This window comes from Cibotium barometz, chromosome 12 (genome assembly GCF_041138505.1).
Source record: "Cibotium barometz isolate CiBa-2024 chromosome 12, ASM4113850v1, whole genome shotgun sequence".
NCBI classification, from domain to species: Eukaryota; Viridiplantae; Streptophyta; class Polypodiopsida; order Cyatheales; family Cibotiaceae; genus Cibotium; species Cibotium barometz.
In genome coordinates, this window is record NC_141057.1 from 26,127,576 (window position 1) to 26,133,813 (window position 6,238).

Genomic DNA, 6,238 nt, shown 5'->3' on the forward strand with positions numbered 1-6,238 from the left:
TGGTTGATGTGCTACAAAATAAAAGTGTGATTCTATAATCCTCGAAAGACATGTGTATGCATCGTGATAAATATCTTTTTCAGGGGTAAAGTGTGATTGAAGGAAATGTAAGTGAGATAAAAAGTGTTCATGGGCTATGGCGATGTCGTCTTTGATTCTCTATCCAAATATGATTTCGTGTTGCTCCATGAGTTGACAAAACTAAATATTGGGAGGAAATATTGAGTGTTGCTAATGGGGATCACCCGACAAAACATGCATCATGATCGTTCGTTGAGATCTTTGACCATTCGTCTCTAGGTTTGTCGTTAAAGATGTGTAACAATGCCTCAAGTAAGTGTGCGTTGCGTGTGGATATATAAGTGAGTCGCATACATTCTACCATGAGTTGTAGAAGTTCGAATGGTTGATGTGGATTGTGAGGGGATGGAATAGTCATTTTGTGATTGTGTACTAAATATTATGACGACAAAATTTTCAAATATGTTAGGCTTGAAAAGAAATAATAAATAATGTTACCTTGATTTAATCCCGGGAGCATGCATAAGTGGTCGATAACATGGTCGCTTTGTCGTAAAAGCTATGGGAAAATTTTAATGGTTATTTTTGTGTAATTTTTAGGCTAAAAAAGGAATTTTAGGCAAAAAGAAGTATTTTTGGAAAGCTAAAAGCAATTTGGAATTTCTCAAAAATTTATGAGAAGGGTTGAAGGCAACGAGAATTTGTAAGGGCTTGAAAGCCTTTAGAAAAGCTTAAAAGCTTTAAGGTTTTTAAAGCCTTGAAAGGTTTATATACTAAAGCTTCAATAAAGAGCGTTAGGTGGCCAAATTGCGCAGCTACGAAAAAGTAATCAAGGATGAGTTTTGTGCGCCCAACGCAGGAAGAGAGGTGAAGCAAAGCAGAGGAGTAAAACAAAGGTGGTTTTGGGGCTTCGAAGATGAGAGAATTGCATCATCAGGGTAGTGATGGATGAGGAAGAGGGTTAGATTTAGGGGAAAACCACTTGGCTTTTTGGGTGGTTTTGAGAAATACAAAGTCCTCACGGCGGAGAGGGGTCCCTCTCTTACTACTTCTCGAGAGTTTGTGTTTGAACTTTTGTTTGGGGTCGAAGCTTTATTAGTTTGTTTACAATTTACAAGCACTTCTCTCGAGTTTGGAGTCGAAGGTTTGTTAGTTTGGTTACAATTTACAAGGCCTTGGAGAACGTGTGTAATTTTTGAACGTTGACGAGGTCCACCCATCATGGAGGGATGTTGTCGGCCGCCGAGTCGCCCATGCGGGCCGCTTGACGAAAGTCCGACTGCTGTCTGTCTGCATATAAAGTACCTCGACTGTGTCTCTGCCATCTTATCCTTTGCGATTCTTCACCTTTCTTTGCCTTCTATAATCGTGTACTACTTTCTGATACGCTCTCTCTCATCATCTTGCACAGTTTAGGTACGTACATGGAAAGTAACAGCAGCAGCAGCTGCTCCTCCTATGCGCTGGGCCGCCAGTTGGGCGAGGGCGTGGATGGCATTGTGAGGCTGTGCACGCACAAGCGCACGGGCCAGCAGTACGCCTGCAAGTCCGTGCGCAAATCAGGGAGCGCCCTTCGCCATGTGCGCACGGAAGTTGCGACGCTGGAAAGGCTCAAGGGTCATCCCAACGTGGTTCGGGCTGGAGGAGAGCTTCGAGGACGAGGAGTGCGTTCACGTGGTGATGGAGCTGTGCGAGGGAGGAGACCTGCTCGAGCATCTCAGGGACAACACCAGCAATGGGCGCCTGCCGGAGTCCCAGGCAGCTGAGGCTTTCGCGGCCATCGTGAGAGGGGTGTCCTTCTGCCACGACCAAGGTGTCATGCACAGGGACCTCAAGCTAGAGAACGTGCTCTTCGCTGATCGAGGAAGAAGTTACTCCCACCTCAAGCTCGCGGACTTCGGCGCCTCTGCTGACTTCTCCCACCGTCGAGTCTTCGACGACGTGGAGGGCACGCCATGCTACCTCGCTCCCGAGATCCTGCTCACCGGCACCCACGACCAGAAGGTGGACGTGTGGAGCTTGGGCGTGCTACTCCACATGTTGCTGTGCGGCTATCCGCCCTTCGACGGGGATACCACCGCGGACATCTTCGAGGCCGTGAAGCGAGGGAGGCTGGATCTGAAGAGGGAGCCCTGGCCGTCCATCTCAGCCCCAGCCAAGGAGCTTATCAAGGGAATGCTGCAGCGGAACCCCTACAGACGGATGAGACTCAGGGACCTGCAGCAGCTGGCTGACCCTTGGCTACAAGATCATGTGCAACAGCATCATACCCAGAGTACAAGTCCAACTATAAACGCGGGCAACAGCCTGCAACCGGAATGCTTAGCTCTAAGCTGTTAGTTAACAAAGGAATTAGGGGCTGGACACTGAGCACAGTTATTAGGAGCTTCTTGTGGTGCAATATGGGAAGGGAGAACCATTCTTTTTTTGGGGGGGATAAAACCTTTTAGAGTTCACCTTGCACAAGTTTTGATGTGTAGGCCTGCTGCCCACAAAAGAGGTGTGTTGAGTTCTGTCTCTAGGATGGCATAGGCCCTAATTCAGATATATGGTTGAGGAGAACAATGCAGTAATCCAGGGTTTTCTTTTTTGTAAAGTGGTGTATAGGCGACGAATAAATAAATATTCAAGTAAGGTCATTTCGTTGATTATTGATTTCACTGCCGCCACCCGTGCTCCCCGTCTCTCTCTCTCTCTCTCCCTCTCTAAACACAACCATCATTTTATCTCTCTAATCACAACCATCATGTTAGCTTTTACATACACTTCTTCACTTGTTTTCTTTGTCTTCTATGGTGCTTAACCTATGTTAAAAAACTGATCTTTCATTTTGTGAGGGTTTTGTGTTTACACCATTATTATAGATTTACTTACATATGGTATAACAACATTGGGTTCTAAACACAACTTCTTTGCACGTTTTATTAACAAACAATTTTTTTGAGAAATGGTTTCCAATAAACCAAACCCACCACAAATCCATGAGAAAACTAAGGTAGAGGGCATAAATTACACTCTCTACATGTTGAAGATGAGTCTAAACCTTGATTTTAAAAAGGGGTAGGAGGGTCCCTAACACTCATGAGTAAAGGCAAGGATGAATGAAACTAGTAGGGATGTTCACGTTGTCGTGCCATGGCACGTCTATGGTGTGAAACCATGCATGTGAGGCCATTAAATATAAATCTAGATGCATGGGATTAAGTGCCATGACTTGAGTCATTTAATGATGCCTATGTACATATGTTCATGTTATAAATGAGGTTCAATAAGACGAGCTGAGACTAAGCCAGGTCTCGAAGCCTCTGTACATAAGTGTGGTGTGAATCATGGAGTTTTTATGCTTATGGTAAACCTTGAGGTAGCACGAATTATCAAAGAACCAAAGGCAGCATCACTTCCTTATGGGGCTAACAACAAAGAGGGATTAGTTGCAGTTTTTGATCTTGATGGAGGCATAAGAAAGACTGAAGGACCAGCAACTGATCACTTCTAGAGAGGGAGTAGATAATATGGTTGAAGATGCATCCATGCAAAATGGCATTATGAACGTTTCTTCTGGGATGATAGAAGCTTTAAAAGATGCTAGCAATGCAGAGAATGCCAAGGTTACATCACCAGAGGAAACATTTACATTGCTGATGGGAGAAGAACTAAGGGCAGCTGAGGCAGAGTTGAAGGCTTGTGAGCTCGTCCTTGCACAGTATGAGGCAGATCTTCTAAGTATTAAGAGCTTAAAGGAAGAGCTACAAAAAAAGGCTTTGAGAACATCAACAACTGCAGCGGATTCTCGTGCTTTTCTAATCATAAGCTCTCTAATTGTCCATAGTGGCATCTTATGGAGCTCCTGAGCCGTTCTCATCTTATACCCCGATGGGGGCATATACACATTTGCCAATGTCTCCAGCAACGACTGCTTCACGCTATGAAATAAGGCCAAAAATTGAGGTGATTAAAAGGAAGATGAGAGGAGGCGAGGAGTAATTGATTTGCAGCTTGTTGTGGAGCCTTTCATTGAGAGAGTATTTGACGTAGTACAGAAAGTGTTGCTGTACTGCCTTTCACCTTTACAGACCTAGCAGGCCAGCATTTGTGATCTTGGAGACAGGTGATACCGTACTGAAGCAACAGGGTTGTGTGTTTTTGAAATTTGCTCCTGCCATTGGAACACGGAAATATGATTGGAATAAGAAGCAAATTTTTGCTCTCTCTGTCTCTGAATTGGGAAGCTTAATGGGATTGAGGGCTAATGAAGGCTGCGAATTTTACCATGACCCTCACATGTGTAAAAGATACTGCACTGAACATGGTCTGGAAGGCTCTTTATCAACTTTTACAACAGCAGGAGCTTCCAACATTGCCACACCAGGATTACCAAACGATATGCGTCACTTTGATAATGATTATGTGGAACATGCTTTTTACAAAGGCAAAAGCGTCATTCGTATGACGCCTAGCAGAGGCAGCACTGCAAATGCGAAGATTCGAAGGTGGTGGCTTGCGTGGCAAAAATACGAAGGCTTTTTTTTAAAGAGAATATCTGAATTTTAAGCCAAAAAAAAGGAGGCGCAGCATATTTTCATTTTGGGAAATCCAAGTTTTTGGCTGCAAAAGGGAATTCGGCCCGAATCCCTTGCGGGAAAAAAAAATCAGAAAGAACCAGAAAAACGCAGATATGAGAGAGAAGTATGAGAAAAAGGGAGAAGGGAAAAAAAAACCAGAGCTCGATTTTGCAGAATATCTTGTTTTTGGAATATAGTTTCTATTCAAGCCTTGTAGGGGTTCGAATTAAAGAGTAATTGAAGCTTTATTGAATGATACACTTTCTAAAAAATTCCAAAAAGGAAGCGAACTGCTGCCCGATTTCATGCAAGGAGAAATTTCGACGTAGAAGCTCATGAAGAAGACATGAAATTCGGTTTTTGTGACATAAAGATAAGCTTTTTTTTTATATGAATTCGATTTCAAAAAAAATCGTAATTCTTTAGTAAAGGTTTGGGTTTTAAGGCTTTAATAGCCTCAAAAATAAAAACTCTTGGTAAAAGCCTTAATGTTTATGGCCTTAGAAATTGGAGAGTTTTTCTAGAATTTGTGAGTTGTTGGAATCTGAAAGCAGGTTTTCATGAGATCAAGAGTCATCTTGAAATGGTGATGCTGGCAATATATGAAATATGTGATGTGAATGGTCACATGTATATGGAATTTTTTTTTTGAAGATTGTGTTATGCCTACATGTGTTATGTATGAGGCACTTGGATAAAAGGACAGGTGATCTATGATTTGAGTTAATCAAGCTCTTGGTTCGTGACTTGTGTGCAATCATCAAGCTGAATTTGGGAATGTTTTGAAGTGAATATGTACATGTACATGTCAACTAAAAAATTGAAATGTCACATGCCATTTTGAAGAAATAGGGATTGGAAGCTACTCTCATAGGCAGAAGTCTCGCACTTTCCCAGCGATACCGCCCACGTCACGACAGCTTCGGTGAACCCGACGTGAAACTACTGGGGTGAGAGTTAGAGGTAAAATACACAGTGCAAGCTATGGCTGAGAATCCTGAGGGACAGGGGGTTCATTTTGACCCCGGGGTTATGCAAATGTTTCAGATGTTTACTATGTACATGCAACAGCAGCAAGCTGCTGAAAGGGGGAAAATTTCCAGGACTAAAGCACTGCAGTCAATCGTGAAGAAGGTGGATCAATTTGATGGTAAAGACATCACAAAGTACCTGTGCAATTACACAAAGGAAATGGAGCTAAATAGGGTGACTGAGGAGGATATGGTTCGAAGCTTTGAGCTGGTATGTGTTCCCGAAATAAGAGAGCGCATAAGAGGATTACAGGCAGCACATGGTGGCAGAAATTGGGAGGAGTTCAAGCTTGCTTTGAAGGATGATTATTTCATGGAGGATTCCGAGCGGGTGACCAAGCGAACTTTCTTGGAGTGGGTTACAAAACCCAAAATTGGAATTTCTGCCACAGAGTTGCTAAGAGAGTTTGAGAAGCGCTATGCCCAGCTGTCAAGGATTGAGCGCACAACCTTAGAGAGGGAAAAAACAGAGCTGCTAAGAGAGTTTGAGAAGCGCTATGCCCAGCTGCTGTCAAGGATTGAGCGCACAACCTTAGAGAGGGAAAAAACAGAGCTCTTCTTACAAGCAGTTGGGAAAGATCTCCAAGAAAAACTGAAAATTCTCCTTGAGGATAAGGATACAGA

The 6,238-nt window shown here is 43.3% G+C and overlaps 1 pseudogene; it reads left to right on the top strand.

Annotated features, from left to right (window-relative positions):
* Nucleotides 1-1,839: 1,839 nt before the first annotated feature.
* LOC147633230 (calcium-dependent protein kinase 24 pseudogene) lies at nucleotides 1,840-2,361 on the top strand (annotated as a pseudogene).
* Nucleotides 2,362-6,238: the final 3,877 nt, after the last annotated feature.